At 49.0% G+C, this 20,106-nt stretch overlaps 1 pseudogene; it reads left to right on the plus strand.

The window, feature by feature from the left end:
• The first annotated feature begins 3,875 nt into the window (after positions 1 to 3,875).
• LOC131096322 (olfactory receptor 14J1-like) lies at positions 3,876 to 20,026 on the plus strand (annotated as a pseudogene).
• Positions 20,027 to 20,106: the final 80 nt, after the last annotated feature.

The raw sequence follows: 20,106 nt of genomic DNA on the forward strand, positions 1-20,106 counted from the left end.
TCACAATTTAAGAGTAAGTATTAAATATATGTTAAGAGAAGTTTTGTAGATGTATAATTATCCTTCCCCTTCCCTTGCATTGTTATCACAGGATGGCCTCAGTAGTCGGGGCATTTGGGAGGGTTGGCTTGTTACTATGGCAGCGCCTGAACTCCAGTCAAAGGGTAAGACAGTGATCTCCACCACTGGACAGTGAAGAAGAAGTCAACTGAAAAGACTTTGGGACAGGCTAGAGGTATAAAAGACAGAACATCCATTTTTTAGATGAGCATATGAGACTGAATCATTTGCTCCTGGTGCTGTATTCTTTTCTTTATTCGGTCTTCTGTTGTATTTTGATAAGATCTTAATCAAGTATTTATATTTTTGCAAGTGAAAATAGTTTCTCACACGGAGTTGGGTAATGTGAGGCAAGGTTGTCCACTGGGTCAGCTCTCAAGGTAAAACTTCACTGACCGGGCCAGACCTCCTTAGGAGAGATCATGGATCAATACCAATCAGAATGCTGCAATCATTTCTTGTGTGATAAGAACAACAAAAAGACACCCTTTAAGATAGGAATACATATTTCGTAGAAGATATTTGAAATATTTCCCCAAAATTGCAAAAGCAAATCTTCCTGCTGAACAGAACTAGACCAGAGGAAAATAAAGGCAGAGCCATGGTTTGTCAGGACTTGCTTGATCCTAATGAGCCCCGTGGTGCATTTGGAGATCAGCCATGGAACCTCAGGGCCTGAAAGGAGATTGCACAAACCTTTCCAGGAGTCAAAGCCAGACAAAACACCCAAAGTATCTCAAAGCATGAATGGCTCCCACTGAGGTCCATCCCAAATACAGGATCCTCATGGACTCCTTTGAGGAGAGAACTGGAGGCCAGAATTGGAAAAAACACTTCTCAGATATTCAGAGTGGAAAGGAACATCCAAAGTACTTTAAAAACCCTGAGTATCTCAAAGCATTAATGAGCCCCACTGAGTGTCAGTACAAAGCTCTCAAGGGACTCCTTAAAGCAGATAATTGGGGCCATGATTGCACAAACCTCTCACATAGTCTGTATCAAAAGGGCAACACCAAATACCTAAAAATAACTGAAGTACCTTGAAGCATTAAAGGCCCACTGGGTGTTTTACTGATAAAGGCTCTCAAGGGACTAATTAAAGGAGATAATTGGAGGTTGTGACTGCACAATGTTTCTCATAGAGTCTGTATCCAAAGGAAAACACCAAGTACTTGAAAATAACTGAAGTACCCTGAAGCATTAATGAGCCCCACTGAGTGTTGTTACTGACAGAGCCTCTCCAGGGACTAATTACAGCAGATTATTGAAGACTAGGATTTCACAAACTTCTCAGAGACTCCAAGGCAAAAGCCAAACCCAAAGTCCTTTGAAAAACCTGCAGTCCCTGCAGGGAGCATTAAGGAGCCCCCAGGGCCATTGCTGAGCAAGGCTCCCCAGGGACTCCTTCCAGCAGATCCTTGAGGCCACTGGGATGTGGGCTGGTGGAGGTGCTGAGGGCAGGACAAGGGGCTGATAGTGCCCAGCCTGGCTGGGGCTGTGCCAGGAGGCCCCAGTACCTCAGGACAAGGTGTCTCCTCACAGCCCTTGGTGGCACAGACCCTGCTGTGCCCCAGGGCTCCTCTTTGTCCCCACCTGTCATCACTGTCTGCAGTTCTCTGCTTTTCCTGGGGACATTTTCTCAGTGGTGTCCCTCAGTGGGACCCATTAAAAGTCCAAGAAACTTTGGAGATGGATTCTGACTTGGAGTTCTGGGAGGGAGCTTTCTTTAGCTCCCTCTCAGGGACTGATGTTCAGGGCCTCAGCACAAAGCCCCAGAGGCTCAATAAAGTCCTGGTGCTGTGTCAGTGCTGCTGAGCTGGGCTGGGCTCCTGGCACAGATGCAGCTCCTGGTAACCAAGAAGAGCTTCAAAAGCACATTTCTCTTGATGAGCAGCTCTTCTGCCAGCCCAGCAGGGCTGGGGCACTGCCTGCAGCCACCCTGGGCACAGCACAGAGGCACAGAGAGCTTCAAACAGTCAGGGCTGGGAAGGTGCTGAGAAGTGCATGGGGCAGAATCACTGCCAGCCCTTGGCACAGGAACCTCTGGCTGCAGGACAGTGCAGCTGCAGCTCCTGGAGCCATCTCCTAAAGCTGCAACATCCCAATGCCTGCAGACTCTGTGAGTACAACTCTGAGTATTTCCAGTGCAGGGGAGGTGAAATGCTCACGAAGCTCTGACATGCTGAAGATTTCTGATCAGTCATGGAATATTTATAAGACAAGGACATTTATTAAGATGTGGAAATTTCCTTAGACTTTATGTTCATTTTCGTACTATTGGAGAATGGCAGGGAGGGGGGATAAATATTAAAGCCTGATTATGAAATATTTATTTTGAATTTTGACAAGTGCCGGAGACATCCAAACTGTTACTTTTAGTGATCAATAGGTTCACAGGAGATCCCTAATGTACTTTCAGCCACTCTGCCCATGGACAGCACCAGCATCACCTTTGTTGGAGCCATCAGGCTTAGTCTGAGCTGTCCTTTCTCCATGCTGCAAACAGAACCTGCCCCCATCTAGGGTCCTGCAAACAGGCAGGGTTCTGTAGGGCCAAGGAGAGTGCACAGAGATTTGGGGTCTTTGAGTGGGATCTGACAGGGAGGGATCAGGCACAGGGAAAAATCTCCAGGAGGGAAATCTGCAGGAAGAAGAGAGAAGAGCAGGCAAGGAGAGGAAAAAAAAACCCAGCAATGCTGTGACAGGGCAAGTTGAGAGATGCCCACAGGATTCCCTCCAGTGCAGCCCCTCCCTCTGAACAAGCTCCCTCCCTCCTGTGCCTTCAGCCAAGCCTCTGCCCTCAGGACCCGGGCTCCAAGGCGTGCAGCCCCTCCTGTGCAGGCAGAGCTGCAGCAGAGCCGTGGGGCAGCTCTGCAGCCCCGGGCCCAGTTCCCTCTGCAGAGCACAGGGCTGGGAGCAGCTGCCCAGCCCTGGGGGCTCTGGCAGGGGGCACAGCTGGCTCAGGGTGACGCTGTCCCCAGTGCCTGGCTCTGGGCAATGCTGTCAGTGCAGCCAGGGAAGGAGCTGCATCTCCCTCAATCCAATGCCATTATAAGGACACTTGGAAGTGTCCCTGAGATTTCAGTCCAAGCTGGGAGCTTCAATCCAGGGTGCAAACCTGTCCTAGAGCATCTCTGAGTTATAAGATTGATGGGGAAAGGCAGAGGTGTTGTGACACTGAAAATGCTGCTGGGTTGGTGAAATGAGCAATGTGAGTCGTTGGCTACAAATGTGGAACTGGGCTGTGGTGGATCTATCTGCTCTCATCTGTACCTGGGTGTTTTTAAAAGAAACATGGGAGTGTGAACATCCTCCGTTTGAGAAAAGTCAAAGCCCAGAGAAATTCTAAACAGAATGAAGTGACAGACCATCTCCCCTCAGTCTCCACTTGTCCTCTTGCCTCAGGGAACTCACTCTGTTCTACCAGAGGGCAGCAGAAATGATGAGGGTTTCTGCTATCCAAGAATATCAGGAGAGACATGGGGGAGGTTAAAAAGGAAACTTCAGAACTCTTAAATATAAAAGAATGTCCATGTATGTTACAGAGGATGGTATATGGGAAATGGCTTTGTTTTTCCTTGCAGCTATCTCCTTTAAATCTTCACTGTCCTTTCTCCATTATTAGGTCCCAAGTCCAACTGCAGTAAATGTCCAACAGCAGCTCCATCAGGCACTTCCTCCTGCTGCCATTGGCAGACACGCGGCAGCTGCAGCTCCTGCACTTCTGCATCTTGCTGGGCATCTCCCTGGCTGCCCTCCTGGGCAACGGCCTCATCATCAGCGCCGTAGCCTGCGGACACCACCTGCACACGCCCATGTTCTTCTTCCTGCTCAACCTGGCCCTCACTGACCTGGGCTCCATCTGCACCACTGTCCCCAAAGCCATGCACAATTCCCTCTGGGACACCAGGACCATCTCCTACAAAGGATGTGTTGCACAGCTCTTTTTTTTTTGTTTTCTGCGCAAATACAGAGTATTTTTTCCTGACCATCATGTGCTATGACCGCTACGTGTCCATCTGCAAACCCCTGCACTATGGGACCCTCCTGGGAAGCAGAGCTTGTGCCCACATGGCAGCAGCTGCCTGGGCCAGTGGCTTTCTCTATTCACTGATGCACACAGCCAATACATTTTCCCTGCCCCTGTGCCATGGCAATAACCTGGGCCAGTTCTTCTGTGAAATTCCTCAGATCCTCAAGCTCTCCTGCTCCAAGTCCTATCTCAGGGAACAGGGGCTTCTTGCTGTTAGTGCCTGTTTAGGACTTGGGTGTTTTGTGTTCATTGTTTTCTCCTATGTGCAGATCTTCAGGGCTGTGCTGAGGATCCCATCTGAGCAGGGACGGCACAAAGCCTTTTCCACCTGCCTCCCTCACCTGGCTGTGGTCTTTTTGTTCCTCAGCACTGCAATGTTTTCCTATCTGAAGCCAGCCTCCATCTCCTCCCCATCCCTGGATGTGGCAGTGACAGTTCTGTACTCAGTGGTGCCTCCAGCCCTTAACCCCCTCATCTACAGCCTGAGGAACCAGGAGCTCAAGGCTGCAGTGAGGAGACTGATGACTGGATGCTTTCAGGAACATTAAACTGCTGACAATTTCTTCAAATCACTTCCAATAAAAATCATCTATGATACTTCTTTTTGGTTTCATTGTGGAGTCATTTGTCCCCTGTTCATGTTGTTCATGTTATCCACAAAGAAATGTCATTGTAGCATTTCTGATTTTGTTTGTCTCTACCTTCCCCATGGCCACAGACTTTGTTAATAAGGGGCTGGTCCCGTGGTGGCATTAAAGGAAGGAAAGGATCTCCCAGCAAAGTATTCTGCAGAGATGCCGTTTTGTTGCCTTCTCTGGAGCTGCAGCAGCAATGTCTGTGTGCAGAGCTGGGGGCAGATCAGTGCCGGCCCTGCAGCTCTGCCCAGCAGCAGCAGCACTTGGTGTTGCCAGTGCTGCTGCCGTGGCCCTGCCCCACTGCCCTGGTGGCCCTGGTGTTGCTGTAGGGCCTGAGTGCTCTTGGGGCCGGGCACAGTCCTGGGGGTGGCAGTGCCGGGGCTGCAGCAGGGACAGGCCATGGGCACTGCAGGGGCAGCGCTGACACCTCAGGCCAGGGCCTGGGGGCTCCAGGCTCCTTGCCCAGGCTATCTCAAGAACACAGCCAGGCCAATGCTCAGCACAGAAAAGCCCTGTGAGCAGCCCTAGGCTGGCCGTGGGCAGGCTGGGGTGAAAGAGCATAGCTGGTGCTCTGCAAGAGCCCTGGGGCAGATGGGAAGGAGCAGCAGAGCAGGGGCTGATCCATCCCCAGTACGCTGCACAGCCCAGGGCAGCGTCCCAGAGCGTCCTGATGGAGCTGCCAACAACATCCCCCCTCTGCATCCCTGGCCTCTCCCCCTAGCTCACACAGGTGCCCCATCCTTGCAGGCACAGACATGGCAGCACTGGCTCAGCAGCCCCTGTTTGCATTGCACACAGCAAGCAGGAGCACCCCCATGCTGTTGGTGTGAGGATATGAACCTGAGGGAGAACAAATGCCATCAGCCCCTGGGGCCAGCAAGGGCTGGGGGATGGCAGGGAAACCACTCAGCTTTGTCCTGGCCTCTGCACTCAGCCAGAAAGTTTGTTCCCATGAGCTGGGAGTTGCCTGTCCCACTGCAGACGCTGTTGCTCAGAGCCAGGGCTGCCTGGCAGCCACGCCCAAACTGCCCTGAGAATTTCCTTTGCTTCACCTTTGATTTGTTAACTCTTCCGTGGTACACATTTCTTCCCATTGTCCACCCCTGTTCCCTCTCCTGCAAACAGCCCATCCCTGTTTGCCCTTTCCTCTCTGGCCCCACTCCCCATTGCAGTTCCTTACTTGGCCCCATGGGAACGTCCCTTGGGCAGCAGGATCATCCTGCAAGTGCTGCAGGAATTGTCTGCAGGCTCCCACAGTGCCTCCTGCTGCTCCCTTGCCAGAGGCACCCCAGGCCAGGGGGGCACATCTGGGCTGCTGTGTCTGGCTCCGGGGCTCCCTGTTCTGGGCAGTGAGGAGGAGCTGCAGAGGCTCTGCAGGACTGACAGGATGGGCTTTGGGGCTGGGAGGAGAAGCTGAGCGACCTGGGCTGCTGGAGCTTCTGAAGAGGAGGCCCAGGGCTCATCCTGCAACTGCTCCAAGGGCAGTTTCAGAGAATCCCAGAATCAGCAAGGGTGGAACAGGCCATGGAGATCATCAAGTCCAAACTTTGCCCTGACACCGCCTTGTCTCCCCTGAGCCTCCTCTTCTCCAGGAAAAACAACCTCAGCTCTCTCAGCCACTCCTCATAGCTCTTGTGCTTTAGACCCCTCCCCAGCCTTGTTGCCCTTCTCTGGTCATGCTCCAGGCCCCTCCATGTCCTCCAGGTGCTGCCCGACCAGTGTCAAGCAAAAGGGAAGAATCCCTGCTGGCCACACCATTCCTGATCCAGGCCAGGAGCCATTGGCCTTCATTGGGCACACTGCTGGCTCATGTCCAGCCTGCTCTCCCTCAGTCCCTGCAGGTCCCTTTTTGCCTGGCTGCGTTCCAGACACTCTGTCCCCAGCCTGTAGTGCTGCAAGGGTTGTTGTCGCCAAAGTGCAGGACCCAGCACTTGGTCTTGTTAAACCTCACCTTATTGGATTTGGGCCCTGGATCCAGCCTGTCCAGGGCCCTGTGCAGAGCCCTCCAACCCTCCAGCAGATCCATACTCCCAGCCAACTTGGTGTCACCACGGTTCCATGTGGCCTCCCAGTGTCACAATGTCCCTTTGGTTCCATGGGACCTTTTATGTCACAAAGTCCCTTGGATCCTTGGGCCCCTGCAGTGTCACAATGCCCCTTGGTCCCCAGAGGCCCTGCATTGTTGCAATGGATCCTTGGTTCCATGAAGTCTGTCAGTGTAGCAATGTCAATGGGATATTTTCTGAAAATTCCCTTCGCCAGGATTTCTTCTCCTGGGAAGATGAGGAGCTTCAGCTTCTCCGTGTTTTGCTTCTCTGGAATGTGGTCTGGAGATTGTTTATCCAAACTTGTGAATTAACTTAATGACCAATAACCATCAGCTGTATTGGACTCTGAGGAGTCAGTAGTGAGTTTTCATTATCATTCTTGGTAAGCCTTATGTCTCTATTCTTCTTTTTCTAAGGCACAGTTTTTGAAAAGCATAATATAATATAATATAATATAATATAATATAATATAATATAATATAATATAATATAATATAATATAATATAATATAATATAATATAATATAACATAACATAACATAACATAACATAACATAACATAACATAACATAACATAACATAACATAACATAATATAATATAATATAATATAATATAATATAATATAATATAATATAATATAATATGAATCAGCTTTTCTGAGAACATGGAATCAGATTCTCGTCTCTCACCTTGTCCTGAGCACCTCACAAACAACACACAGCAATACTCTTCTTGGTTCCACAGTGTCACAATGGCCCCTTGGCTCTGTGCTGCCGTGTCCTACACAGTGTCACCATGGTCTGCTTAGTGCCACCAGGCCCTGCAGTGTCACAATGGTCTCTTGCTTCCCCAGGGCCCTGCACTGTCACAATCATCAGAGAATCAACCAGGCTGCAAAAAACCTTGGAGAGCATCAAGTCCAACCTGGGACCCAACACCACCTTGTCACCCAGATCATGGCCCTCAGTGCCACATCCAGTCTTTCCTTAAACACTTCCAGGGTTGGTGACTCACCCACCTCCCTGGGCAGCCTGTGACCTAACACTGTGCTCCCTAACCAATGCCAAGAACAGAGGGAAGCTCACTGTCCTGGTCCTCCCAGCCACACGCTTCCTGATTTATAGGAGTGCTAGGGCTTGGATAAGGGAAATGGTGGGGAGAGAGTGAGGGCAAAGTGTTATTGATGGTCAGCCATGAAGAATCTTGATTTTCGTATCTATTCAGACTGCATTAGAAGGTGCTAGAGATCAAAACTAACTGGACATAGCTGATACCAATTTATATTCACGAAATGAACACTAGACAGGAAAAAAACAGTTATCTCTGCATTTTTTTCAACAAAGTATATTCACTTTCAATACACTTCTGAAATCTATCTAATTAACCACAGAAGAATTGAAAACTTAAATTATTCCCTGGGACTTTTTTTTTGCAAGAGTTTTGCATAAATATTTATGAGCCTTTGTGACTAAATTCCTGAACTGAAGAGCTCAAGAAAGAAGAGGCCTCTACAGGAGTAAAATTCAACAGCAAACTCCAAGTGGCTGAGGATCCATCCCCATCAGAGCAGCAATGAACAGAAATGGGCACAGCTTTGTGGCTGCCCCAGCTTTGGTATGGGGCCTGGGCCTGGAGCAGGAGCAGCACTTGAGGGCCCCGTGGCTGGGGCTCTTGTGCTGCCCTGGGAAAATGGGATGGCAGTAGGGGCTGCAGAGGCTCTCAGCACCTCAGGCAGAGGGAAGCAGGGCAGCCAGGGTGCCTCCTTTGGCCTTGGCCAAGCACCTTCCCCCATGGCTGGGGCTGAGTTCTGTGGCAGCTGCAGCTGCTGCTGTGCCCTTGCCAGGGCCTGAGGCCGTGGGGCAGTGCCCAGAGCAGCCTGGTCTGAGCAGAGCTGTGGGGCCAGAGCCGGCTGGACTGAGCTGGGGAGAGGCCCTTGGTGCTGCCCAGAGCTCAGGGCAGCTGGCAGAGCTTGCAGGGAGCTGGGCTGGGCTCCAAGAGCCTGGCCCAGAAACCATCAGTGTCCATCTCAGCCTGGCTGAGCGTGCAGGGGCAGGACTCAGGCCAGGCCTTGTGGGGCAGGACCAGTGCTTGTGCAAGGCATTGCAAACAGGCAAGTGGCCCAGAGAGGAGGCTGCTCTGTGCCCTTGGTGGCATGGACAGAGCAGGGAGGGGGCCCAGGACATTTGTCAGTGCCAGTGTCTGTGCTCAGCCCTTGGCAGCTGTGCCTGCTGAGCCCAGCTTTGGCCTGGGCTGAGTTTAGCTGTGGGCCAGCTCCATCCTCCTGCAGGTCTCAGGGCCTGTTCCCGGCCATGGCCAGCCCTGGCTGCCTCTGTGCTGGCCCAGAGGTCGGCAGAGCCCAGGGCAGGGCTGTCTGTGCTGCCCCACAGGTGCCAGGGGCTCTGCAGGAGCTGGCAGAGGCTGCCCAGCAGGGAGGCCATGGGGCACAGAGCCCCAAGGCTGCTGTGGGCACCATGGCACAGGGGCTGTTCCCAGCCACCATTCTCCTGGCCTGGGCTGGGCCTGCAGAGGGCCTGGGCCACCATGGCTGTGCCAGCACAGGGCCACAAAGGGGTCACGCAGCCGCTGCTGGGGCTGACAGCAAGGCCAGGCACACACAAGCAATTGCTGAGCATGGCCTGTGCTGGCCAGGCCTGACTGTGCCAAAGGCAGAGCTCAGCTGCCCTTGGGGGCTGCAGCAACCGTCCAGAGCCCAAAGAGCCTCCATGGCTCTGCTGGAGACCATGGCTGCAGGAAGGAAATGCAGGGCTGGTGTGGGATGCGGAGGGCATTGAATTCCAGAACACCTTATTTCCCAGGGGTTTGTTGGCTGACAAGAAATGAACATCCCTCTGTGTCTCAGGCAGCTCCTTCTCCAAGGAAAGCAGGTAGGAGTTGGAGCCCAGGAGCTGAAAGCTGCAGGTGCAACCTGGGCTGGAGGGAGCTCAGATTTGCACAAGGCTGCTCTGAGTGCCAGGGCTTGGATGGGGGAAATGGTGGGGTGGGGGTAGGGACAGAGTCAGCCATGAAGGGTCTTGATTTTCATATCTATTCCAACTGCATGAGGAGGTACTTGGATTCAGTGTCAACTGGAATTTGCACGTATCAATACATTGACAGGGAAAAAACCCCTACCGTTGACCTAAGAAATCTTTTCTCACTGTCTTTTTAAATAGAATCTATTCAATTTGAATACACTACTGAATTTTATCTAATTCACCTCAAAAGATTTGAAAATTAAAATCAAATTATTCCCAGAGGCTTGGGTTTTTAAGGTGTTCTCAATGTTAATGAGCCCTGAGACACTGAATTCCTGCACTCAAGAGCTGAAGGCTGAACAAGCCTCTGGAGCAGGAAAATTCAGCAGCAGCCTCCAAGGTGCTGAGGATGTCAGCAGCCCCCTCTGAGGCCATCCCTGCCCAGAGACCGTGGGGGAATGGGCAGACAAGGAGAGCGTCCCTGGGGCTGGGGCAGCACAACTCAGAGGCAGCAGCGGCTCCAGCCGGGAAATGGAGTGTGGAATGTGGCTGGGAAAGCCCTGCCTGGGCTGTGCCAAGCAGGACACACAAGCCCTGACCCTCATCCCCCAAACAATTTTTTCAAGGTGACATTTCAAAGGAATTGCATTTGTTTGTCCTCTGGGTTGGACTCCCTGGAGAAATAACAACAAGAGATTCTCAGGAGCTCAAAAGAACTAAACAGCCTTTACTGGGTATTTTAGAAAATCAGAGAAACTTTGGCAAAGGGTTTACTATGACATCGTAGTGGTTTTGGTTTGATAATTTAAGATTTTTCTAATCTTGAGATTTCTTAATTATTGTATTGATGAGTGTGGTGAGTTTTAGTATTGGGTTATTATTTATTTATTTATTTATTTTGTTGTGAGATTGGATTAAGAGAAAGGTAAAGTATGCCGAAAATTTAAAAGGGTATAAAGAAAATTTTATTAAAAGTAGATAAAAGAAAAAAGGTAAGTAAGAATTAAAATAAATTAGAACACAGTTTTTTCTTTACAACTTTTCTTTTTTTTTAACCTGACAATGTAAAGAAACTAAACTGAAAATTTCTAGTAGTTTACTATTTCTAGATTTTTCTTTTTTTAGTTTTAGGGAGAGATGGTTTTCTTGTTAAGTTAATGGAGTTTTTTTACACAATGAAATTTTTTTTTGTGGTCCTTAATTTTGTCATGGATAACAGTTGTCTGGGGAACTTCACTACTGTGAAGTTGTTTTTTTGCTACAAGCTGTTTTACAACTTTTGATTGGCCATGTTGACTTATGAGGTATGGTTTTAAATATGAGTTGTTTAAAGGTAAATGTTTTTATTATTTCCTTTTAAAAATATTTTTATCTCTGGGAATAGCGATCTTCTCTTGGGGGTACTGGATTATATTTTCCCCCCTGTTTAAATTTTTATGAAAGTACAGTTATTTAAACAGTTGTTTTATGTAAGCATGGAGGTTTTTCTTTGGTATGAATTTGAATTTTTTATAGTTTTTTTTTAATGAAAAAGAGCTTTTTCCTTATAATTCATAGGAGGAATTTAGTTTTAAGGATAAAGTATTTTTTCCTTTTTTTATTTTAGATTTAATTTCTTCTTTACTGACTTTGATGGTTTTTAATTGTTTTTTATATGCTTGTATTTTGTTTTTCTTTTACTCAAGGTAGGATTGAAGTATTAAAAGGATTAACACCTGACCTATCAGTAGCTTGTGGTTGAAGTTGTGGTTGGGTTGTGATAGGGTTTGTTTTATGGTTATGGTTGGTTTTGGTGGGGTTTTGTTTTTAATTTAACTTTTAGGGTACTTTTGTGTGGGTTGTAGGTTCTGGGGGGTTTTGATTTTAATTGTCTTGTGGGGAGGGGACTTGATGGTAAGATTGTAATAGCTGTGGCTAGCTTTGTTCTGGTTGGGGTTTTGTAGCCTCTTTTGTTTTCCTTTTTCGTAGCTGTTGGGGTTTGGTTTGGTTAGAATGGTGCCAATGGCGGGGGGAGGGGGCAGCCTGGGGAGGGGGGAAGGGGCTCAGCCCATGGCAGGGTTGCTTGGTTTGGTTTGGTTTGGTTTGGTTTGGTTTGGTTTGGTTTGGTTTGGTTTGGTTTGGTTTGGTTTGGTTTGGTTTGGTTTGGTTTGGTTTGATTTGGTTGAGATGGGAGCCTGGGCTAGGGCCCGCTACTTCTTTATTGATTGGAAAAGAAAGAGGAGGTTCCTGAGTTTTTTCACCTTTAACATTTGTGTTTCACACAGGCATGTTCAGTATCTTAGTGGTTTAACAGATTGTCACTTACACAAGAAGTTTTATATTACTTTTTAAAATTCTTCTCATGTCGAATTACAACAGATATTCAATGAACAAAAAGCACTTCTCAAAGCATTGACTTGGGCCATTCAGCTTCACAAACTCTAAGCCCGTCCAAATTAATGTTAATCAAAATTTGCAGGTGTACAGAAACAGAAGAAGAAGACACAGAAGGAGAGAAAGAAAAAAAGATGCAGAGAAGCACAAACACAGATACCAACTCCTGGATTCCAGCACTGAACAGATAGAAATTCCAAGAAGAGGTAGGGTCAAGATGTGTGCTTGCCTTGTGGTCAGCCTAAATATCCCTGGTCTTCCTGGGCCCTTCCCCCAGGTGGGCCTTGGGCTCATTTGGTCCCTCAGGAGCTGGGCTGGGGGCTGCAGAGGTGGCTGTGGAGCATTGCCTGTGCTGTGCCAGGGACTGGCAGCCACTGCTGGGCTGGGATAGAGGCTCTGGGGGATTGGGGTTCCAGGGCAGGGCAGTGCTGGGGTTCCAGGGCAGGGCAAGGCAGGACCTGCTTCTTCCTCCCCCCAACATGAAAGGTTTCAGGCCAAGAATCTCCTCCAGTCTCTCAGAGTAAGGCAATGTTGGAGTGGAAATCCCAAGTCAGGCCATGGGCATCTGGATGAGCAGGAAAATTCTTTTCCATAGGAAGGAAAGTTCAGAGCCCCTGTGTTTAGAAGGCAGATGAGAGCCTCACTAGGCCAAGGCCAGCCAGACTTGTCAGGAATGGTAGATTTTTTCTGGGAGCAGTTTTTGGGTATAGGGAATTTTGGAGGTGGAAACACAATCTCAGCCATGGGCACCTGGAGAAGCAGGACAATTCTTCCCCATGGGCAGGAAAGCATGGAGCCTTCCCCAATGTTTTGGAGATAGATGGGGTGAACTGCATGAAGCCATTGCCAGCCTGCCTTGTCCTGGCAATATTCCTATGGGAACAATCCATGGATGTAAGGAAATTTTGAGGTGAAATCCCAATTCTGTCCACAGGTGCCTGGAGGAGAAGGAGAGCTCTTTTCAATTGGGAAGGAAAGCACGGAGCCCCATCATTTGAATAGGAGATGAGAAGAGACCCTCAATATGCCAAGGTCATTTGTCAGGCAGCCCCTGGGAGGCCAAACCAGCCAGACTTGTTTCATGTTCCCTTAGTTTTGCAGGGCCTCATAGTGTCACAATGGTGCCTTGGATCCATGAGGCCCCACAGTGCCATAATGGTCACTTGTTTCCATGGGGTCCCATAGTGTCACAATGGACCCTTGGTCCAATGGGGTACCAAAATGTCACAGTGGCCCCAAGGTTCCAGAAGGCCCCAAGTGTCACAGTGGTAGTAATGATTCCATGAGGCCTTGCAGTGTCACAATGGTCTCCGTGGTTCCCCAGGCCTCACAATGTCACAGGACTCCTCTGTTTCATGAGCCCTGCAATGTCACAATGGACCTTAGGACCCCGAGGGTTTGCCGTGTCACAATGGTTCCTTTGGCTCCACAGTGTCACAATGGACCATTGATGATATGAGGCTGTGCAATGTCACAATGGCCCTTTGATTCCATGCAGCCCTGCAGTGTCACAAAGCCTCTTGTTTACACGAGGCCCCACAGTATCACAATGGTCCTCTTGATTCTGTGGGGACCCCCAGGCAGACAATGGTCTCACTGGTTCCATGAGGACTCAGAGAGTCACAATGCTTTGCCTATTCCATGGGGCCTCAGAGTGTCACAATGTTCTCCATGATCCCATGAGTCTCCTCAGTGTCACTACGTCCCCTTGTTTCCATGAGGCTGTGAAGTGTCCTAATGGTCTCTCCATGGTTCCATGAGGCCTTGCAATGTCACAATGGACTTTTGGCTCCACAGAGTCTCGCAGTATCACAATGGTCCCTTGGTTCCATGACACCCCAAAGTGTCATAATGGTCTCCACAGTTCCATGAGGCCCCACGGTGTCACAGTGGACCCCTGGTTTGATGGGGCCCCTCTCAGTGTCACAATGACCCCTACATTCCATGAAGCCACACATTGTCAGTACCGTCCCCTTGGTTCCATGAGTCTCAGCAATGTCACAGTGGTCTCCATGATTCCATGAGGCCCCACAGTGTCACAATGGTCCCTTGGTCTCACAAGGCCCCACAGTGTCACAATGATCCCTTGGTTCCATGGTCCTGTGCTGGTGCTTTCCCCCCTGCCCTTCTCAGGCCGCCCTGCCAGCTGAGAAATGCTCCTTGGGGCTCGGCCTTGGCCAGCAGCCCATGGGCTCAGCTCCTCTGCAGCTCATCACAAACACTGTCTGCACCAGGCACTGCTGCTGCCCAACCAGCTCCTGGGTTCTGCAGGAGCAGCCCTGGGAAGTGTTTTTGTTCCCTCTGTGGCACAACATCCCTGTTCTCACACTGCCAAAGAAAGCTGCTGATGCCAAGTGCAGCCAGGATGAGCCATTGCTGGGACTGAAGCCCCTCTCTTGGGGCCCGGCAAACAGCGCTCCAAAAGGAGCCCTTGGAGCTCTCCTGGGCCAGCGACTCCCTCTGAGTGGGGCCTCTCCCAGCCGGGAACTCTCCCATTTGCTGCACTCAGGGATCCTGAACAACGACGGAGCCTGGGCCGATCCCCCCACTCCTCCAGGCTCAGCCCTTTGCCCGCTGGGGAGATGTCAAAGGATCCACAGTGAGCATTCCCTGCCCTCAGGGGAATTTCTCACAGGTGCCTTGCACTGACTCTTTGTGTCTGTGTGCACACAGGAGTGCCTGTGCTGGGGAAATGTGGCAGAAATGCTGCTCTCTGAGGGGTTGGAGTGCCTTGGATAGCTGAGTCAGTCAGGCCTGTAAGTGAGGTTAAGTCATGAGGTCTAAGTTAAGTCAAATGTTTCTAAGAGTTGTTCCTTTGCTACGTATGTTAAATATAACTTATAAGCTAAGTTGAATATTAAGTTTTATTCCTCTGTTAAATTTCTAACATAGGTTTTAAGATAGGTTAAATACTGTTAAGTGCTGTTCTTTTGCTAAATTGTGTAGTTGACTGTATCAGTTAAAATTGAGGTATGAGATAAGTCCTGTTAAGTTTGAGCTCTGTTAAGCTTTTAGGCCATATTCCTTTTATCCTTGCCCTCACTGTCCCTGTGTCTCTCACACACACAGGGACTGTTCTCGGTTCATTTCTGGTTTGATTGCCTGGATTTGGTTTGATTTTGTTGTTGCTGTGTTTCCTTGGTGTGCCTTAAATGTCCCCTCAGGAGGAGAGTGACTCTTGCCAAGGAACTTTGTGCTGCTTGAAATAAACAGGGCCAGGAGACTTCTTCTCCTTTTAATGCCTTTATTAAAAGTGATCAGCTCAGGATTGGGCAGCTCGGTGGGGCTGCAGTCCCCGTCGTCTCTCCCAGGGCGACTCAGAGCAGGAGGACGACATGCGCAGCTTTGTCCACCAGGGGCAGAGCTGGGGGTCCGGTCCTCGTGGGAGCCTTTAGGGCGTCAACACCCTCCGATGTTGGATTGGTCTCAGTCTCACTTCCTCCCAGACCCGGCCCGGGGCTCTCGAACGCAGGGTGAGGAACAACGAAGGTTTTCAGCATCTCTGCAGGCCCAGCATGTTAGCGTTCAAAAACACGTAATCACGGATCGATTATATGCGGTGCCTTTTATTAAGAGCTCTGGGAATCGGGGTATATTCGACCCAAAACTGACTCCGACCATACATCCAAAATGATCATGTTTTATACTCTATCGTTACATAACTTTCATGTTAATTATTAAACTTATTTTGTTCTATTGTATACATAAATTTAGCCCCTCTCTGAATTTCCAACATAGTTTCTCACTATTCTTCTTATGGTTATATAATAATTACATTTAATTACTAAACAATCATCACATCTAACAATTATATAATTTATCATACTGCTTACGCAGGTGCAGTTGATCTGGGAAAGCGCAAAGCCTAACATTTTAGATTCTATCTTTAACTTTTTCCAGGGTTCCACTATCAAGCACTCCGCTCCTCACGTCCAGACATCACTCCAGTCTCTCAACTCTTAGCTGGCTCGTTGTTTTTGGGGTTTTCTCAGCGCATTTGGAGCAGGGGTCCCACACAGCATGAAATAAACAGGGCCAGGAGACTTCTTCTCCTTTTAATGCCTTTATTAAAAGTGATCAGCTCAGGATTGGGCAGCTCGGCGGGGCTGCAGTCCCCATCGTCTCTCCCAGGGTGACTCAGAGGAGGAGGACGACATGCACAGCTTTGTCCACCAGGGGCAGAGCTGGGGGTCCGGTCCTCATGGGAGCCTTTAGGGCATCAACACCCTCTGATGTTGAATTGGTCTCAGTCTCACTTCCTCCCAGACCGGGCCCAGGGGCTCTCGAACGCAGGGTGAGGAACAACGAAGGTTTTCAGCATCTCTGCAGGCCCAGCACTCCGCTCCTCTCATCCAGACATCACTCCAGTCTCTCAACTCTTAGCTGGCTCGTTGCTTTTGGGGTTTTCTCAGCGCATTCGGAGCAGGGGTCCCACACAGCATGCTGGTCCTTGGAGTAGTTTGCACATCCCTCCCCTCCAAAGTCTCTTCTCCTTGCTGTTAGGGAGGTCCCCACCCTTCACTGTCTCAGAGCAGGGCCATTACCTCGCCCCAGCCAGGGCTTTCACTGATACAAAAACAACCATTAACAACAGCGACCCGTAATTACCATAACACAGGCAGAACCCCAGCAGCAACAGTGGTAACCTTTTTCTCACAGAAAAAATCAACAGAATTTTTGTTCATAACAGTCCCCCCTCTTTCTCTTTGATTGAGCTTAAATTTTAAGCTTGCATCAACTCACAATTTTTGATTCGTGGGTCTCCTATTTAATTTCTTGAATCGACTGTAAATTTCTTGTGCACTTTGGTAATCACGGTTACTTAACTTTGTCACTTTCCTTGGTTTCTTTAGGTTGGTCTGCACGGCAAATGCTGTTTTAGTGAAACAGATAAATAAGCACAGTAAAAAGAGCAATCCTCCAAGTATACACACAGTGAGGAAAACTACTCTTCCCCACACATCCTTTTTGAAAATCTCCGGGTTCTCCCACCAACTGGAATCAAGTGGTTTGGGTCCAAAAATGAGAAATTTGTAACAAAAAAAAAAGGGGGGGGGGATTTGGGTCCAAAAAAGGGAAATTTGGGACTAAAAAGGGAAATTTGGAATCAAAAATGGAGAATTTGGGGCCAAGAATGGAGAATATGGGCTGAAAATGGGAGAATTTGGGTCCAAAAAAGGGAAATTTGTACCAAAAAAGGAGAATTCGGGTCTAAAAGGAGAATTTGGATGCTCGGGTGGGAAGATTGGGCTCCAAAACGGAAATTTGGGCTGAAAAAAGGGAAATTTTGGGCTCAAAAAGGAGAATTTGGGTCTAAAAGGGGAATTTGGGTGCTCAGGTGAGAAGTCTGGATCTAAAAAAGGGGAATTTTAGTCTAAAAAAGGGAAAAATTGGACCAAAGAATGAGAATTTGGGGCCAAAAAGGGAAATTGGGGACTGAAAAAGGAGAATTTGTGTCAAGGAAGGGAAAGTTTGGGACTAAAAATGGGAATTTGGGTGCTCAGGTGGGAAGTTTGGGGTCAAAAATGGGAATTTGGGCAATTTTGGGTGTCCCAAGGGGGAAATTTGGGGGATTTGGGGGAATTTGGGGCATTTGGGGTGTCCTGAGGGGGGATTTGGGGGAGTTTGAGGCATTTTGGGGAAGTTTGGGTTTCCTGAGAGGGGAATTTTGGGGGAATTTGGGGGAATTCATGGGAATTTGGGTGTCCTGAGGAGGAAATTTGGAGGATTTTGGGGGGGATTTGGGGTGTCCTGAGGGATAATTCGGGGGATTTTGGGGAATTTGAGGGAATTTGGGAGGGTTTTGGAGGATTTTGAGGGGTTTTTGGGTTTCCTCAGGGGGAATTTGAGCGGGATTTTGGATGTCTTGAGGGGGGAATTTGAGGGTATTTGGGGGTCCTAAGGGGTTTTTTAATGGGATTCAGGTTTCCTGAGGAGGGAATTTGGGAAATTTTGGGGAAATTGGGGGAATTTTAGGGAAATTTGGTGGAGTTTATGGGAATTTGGGGGATTTGGGGGGGAATTTGGGCATCCTGAGTGGGAAATTTGGGACATTTTTGGGGAGTTTGGGTGTTCTGAGGGAGAATTTGGGTGATTTTGGATGTTCTGAGGGGGAGTTTGGGGGGAATTTGGGGACTTTGAGGGATTTTAGGTGTCCTGAGGGGGGGATTTGGGAGAATTTGGGGGTTCTGAGAGGGAATTTTGGGGGATTTGAGAGGAATTTGGGGGATTTTTGTTGTCCTGATGGGGGAATTTGGGTTATTTTGGGAGGAATTTGGGGGATTTTGAGAAAATTTGGGGGATCTTGTGGAGATTTTTTTTGGATTTTGGGTGTCCTGAGAGGCGAATTTGACGGGGATTTGGGAGAATTTGAGTATTCTGAGAGGGAATTTTGGGGGAATTTTGGGGCATTTTGGAGGATTTGGGGGAATTTGGGTGTCCTGAGGGGGAATTGGGGGAATTTGACAGGAAATTGTGGCATTTTTGTTCTCCTAAGGGGGAATTTGGGAAAATTTGGAGATTTTGGGTGAAATTTGGGGGATTTTAGGTGTCCGGAGGGGGAATTTTGGGCATTTTTGGGGAATTTGGATGTCCTGAGGGGGGAATTTGGGAGATTTGGGGGAAATTGGGGGATTTGGGGAAATTTGGGGGATTTTGGGGGAATTTGGAGGATTTTGGGCATCGTGAGTGGAAATTTTGGTGCATTTTTTTGGATTTTGGGTGTCCTGAGGGGAAATTTGGGGGATTTTGGAGGAATTTGGGGATTTGGTGGAAATTTGAGGGATTTTCTGTGTCCTGAGGGGGGAATTTGAGGAAATTTGGGAGATTTGTGGATTTTGGGGTATCCTGAGGGGGAATTTGAGGGATTTTTGGAGGAGTTTGGGGGAGAATCTGGGGAATTTTGGAGGATTTTTGATGTCTTGAGGGGGAATTTGAGGGAATTTAGAGAATTTTGGGGGAGTTTGATAGATTTGGGGCAATTTGGAAAATTTGGGGCATCCTGAGGGGGAATTTGGGGCATTTTGGGGGATTTTTGGTTTCCTGAGGGAGGATTTTGTGGATTTTGGGGGAATTTGGGAGATTTTTGTTGTCCTGAGGGGGAATTTGGGTTATTTTGGAGAATTTTGGGGGAATTTGGGAGTCCTGAGGGGATAATTGGGGAAATTTGGAGCATTTGGGGGAAAATTTGGAGGATTTGGGGGGAATTTGGGGCATTTTGGGTGTCCTGAGGGGGAATTTGTGGATTTTGGGGCAATTTGGGGGATCATGAGGGGGAAATTTGGAAGATTTTGAGGAAATTGGGGAATTTGGGGGAAATTTGGGGCATTTTGGGAGGTTTTGGGCGTCCTGAGGGGAAATTTGGGGATTCTGGGGGGAATTTGAGGGGAGGATTTCGGGGGGGACTCTGATGGGGGAATCTGGGCGACTTTGGGGGAATTTGGAGGATTTTTGGCGGGATTTGGGGGATTTGGGGGATTTTGGGGATCCTGAGGGGGAAGTTGGGGAATTTTGGGGGGAATTTGTGGGATTTTGAGTGTCCTGAGGTGGCAGTTTTGGGATTTTGGAGGAATTTTGGGGTGTCTTGAGGGGGGAATTTGGCGGGAAATTTCGGGTGTCCTAAAGAGAGGAATTTGGGGGGGGCGGAATTTTAAGGATTTTGGGGGGATTTTGGGGGAGTTTGCTTGTCCTGAGGGGGGATTTGGGATAATTTGTGGGATTTTGTGGGATTTTATAGGATTGTGTGTAATTTTCCCCTCAGAAAGTGTCCCCGGCCGGGCTCTCCACACGCTCGGCCCACCCCGCCCGCTTCTCCCCCGATGACAAATTCTCGCGGCACCGCCTGGCCCTGAAACGGAGATTCGGGGTCCTGCCCACCCAGCGGGGCTGGGCCCTGCTCTGAGGGACCCCAAAAACCCCCAAAAACCCCCAAATCCCCCCGAAAACCCCCGGTGGAGGAGATGGAGTTCAGTCATACGCGCT

The sequence above is a fragment of the Melospiza georgiana genome, unplaced genomic scaffold (genome assembly GCF_028018845.1).
Source record: "Melospiza georgiana isolate bMelGeo1 unplaced genomic scaffold, bMelGeo1.pri scaffold_29, whole genome shotgun sequence".
NCBI lineage: Eukaryota > Metazoa > Chordata > Aves > Passeriformes > Passerellidae > Melospiza > Melospiza georgiana.